Source organism: Nothoprocta perdicaria, unplaced genomic scaffold, assembly GCF_003342845.1.
Source record: "Nothoprocta perdicaria isolate Ctin4 unplaced genomic scaffold, notPer1 scaffold_172, whole genome shotgun sequence".
Taxonomy (NCBI): domain Eukaryota; kingdom Metazoa; phylum Chordata; class Aves; order Tinamiformes; family Tinamidae; genus Nothoprocta; species Nothoprocta perdicaria.
In genome coordinates, this window is record NW_020454894.1 from 1668081 (window position 1) to 1670407 (window position 2327).

The following is a 2327-nucleotide window of genomic DNA, read 5'->3' on the forward strand; positions in this document are numbered from 1 at the left end:
GTCTTCTTAATAATTCATTTTTTATCACTTACTTAAAAGTGATGTGGCCACTTGAAAGTGATGCATGTTGGGCAGTACAGTAACAATTTGCAGGGCAGTGGCAGTAGACAGTTTTGCCAGAGTGCTGTTCTACCCCTGTTTATCAGCCTGTCTTTAACAAATGTGTTGTCTTCCATACATGTCAATGCTTTTTTAATGAAGGAAAGGCCAGTGTGCTGGGTGCTGACTGAGAAGGTCAGAGGCCAGGAACGGTACCAAATCAGCTGAAGCCGTTTTGGGGGAGGGTGGTGTGAGCAGAGAAGGGCAGCCTGGGAGGTGGTGCTGGGCCTGTGCCCCAGCCTCCCCTGTTCCTCCGCTGCTGGTGCAGCTGGTGAACCCATCCCATCCTTGCTCATGCCATTGGGGAAGACGAACACTGTCCTGTTGTCATGTGTTGTCAAGGGAACTACTGGTGATAGACAGTCAGCACTTGATTTTTACAAGTTCTTATAAAGGAGGATTTACCAAAGTGAGACCCGAGCAGCATGGCAAGGGGAGGGTGCATGTCGCACATGGGAGCTCTGCATATGTCTCGATGCACATGCACTGCGTGGCACTGCTCTTGCTGCCACCCTCCATCTGCAGTTGACACCACAGCCTTGCAAGGCCTGCTGCAGCCTCAGCCCTGCCCAAAAGGCAGAACTGCAACGAGATGGGACATGTGTGTTGGGATGAGACGTGTGTGCAGGGCCGAGGCACGAACTGGGCGCATTGTGCTTGCCTGCGCACGAGCAGAGCCAGGACGGCAGCTGAAGCGGGGCCGCCGTGTGTGCGCCCGCAGTGCTCATTGCTGCCCTTGGATGCCCACGTTGCGGTACTGTCGAGATAAGGCTCGCACAATGGGACGCAGGGCTCACTGCTCCCTGCGGGAACTGAAAAAGCGGTACAGCACTTTGTGAGAGGGCACACTCATGTATGTATGTATGCATATATGCATAGATCACACACAGCGATGTATGCTGCTGTCGCTTGCCAAAAGAATCGGTATTGCAATGGAAAGACAGTGTCGTGCATAAGCAGAGGGTGACCGCGATGCATGCTGCTGCAGTGATTTCGGGACCGCTCGCTGCTGCCACCGCGTGCCCGAAAATCCGTACTGCAAGAGGGTGTGGGTGTGGGTGTGGGTGTGTGGGGGGGGGGGTAGCGCATGCGCAATGCCCTCTGAAGCGCTCGCTGCATTTCTTGCCTGAAAATCCATACTTTAACGGGATTAAGAGCGTATTTGTCAGGAAGGAATGTACCGATTGCTTGACAGCAATGCATGTTGCTTCCGCTTGCCAAAAAAGTTTGGTATTGCACTGGTAAGAGTGTGTCGTGCATGCGCAGGGCGGCCGGCAGCGCTCGCTGCTGCCACCGCGTGTCCGAAAATCGGTACTGCAAGGGGGGGGGGGGCGTTCATGCGCACAGCTCTCTGCAGCGCTCGCTGCTGCATTTCTTGCCTAAAAAAAAAAACATACTTCAAAGGGCTTAAGGGAGTCTTGGTCAGGAAGGAACGTGCAGATAGCTTGACAGCCATGTGTGCTGCTGTCGCTTGCCCAAAGAATTGCTATTGCAATGGAAAGACAGCATTGTGCATACGCAGAGCGTGACAGCGATGCAAGCTGCTGCCGCTTGCCGAAAAAAAACTTTATTGCAATGGAAAGACAGCGTCGCGCATGTGCAGAGCGTCCGTGATCGCTCGCTGCTCTCTTCGCGTGTCCGAAACTCGAGACTGCAAGAGGGAGGAGGAGCGAGCATGCGCAGAGCGGTCGGCAGCGCTCGCTGCTGCCACCGCGTGTCCAAAATAGGGTACTGCAAGAGGGAGGGGGAGCGCGCATGCGCAGAGCGGTCGGCAATGCTCGCTGCTGCCACCGCGTGTCCGAAAATCGGTACTACAAGAGGGAGGGGGGAGCGCGCATGCGCACAGCGATCCTGAGCCCTCGCTGCTGCCACCGTGTGTCCAAAACCGGTGCTGCAAGGGGGGGGAGGGGAGAGTGCGCATGCGCAGGGCGGCCAACAGCGCTCGCTGCTGCCACCGCGTGTCCGAAAATCGGTACTGCAAGAGGGAGGGGAGAGCGCGCATGCGCAGGGCGGTCGGCAGCGCTCGCTGCTGCATTTCTTGCCTGAAAAAAACATACTTCGAAGGGCTTATAGGGAGTCTTGGTCAGGAAAGAACGCGCAGATAGCTTGACAGCCATGTGTGCTGCTGTCGCTTGCCCAAAGAATTGGTATTGCAATGGAAAGACAGCGTTGTGCATGCGCAGAGCGTCCGTGATCGCTCGCTGCTCTCTTCCCGTGTCCAAAAATCG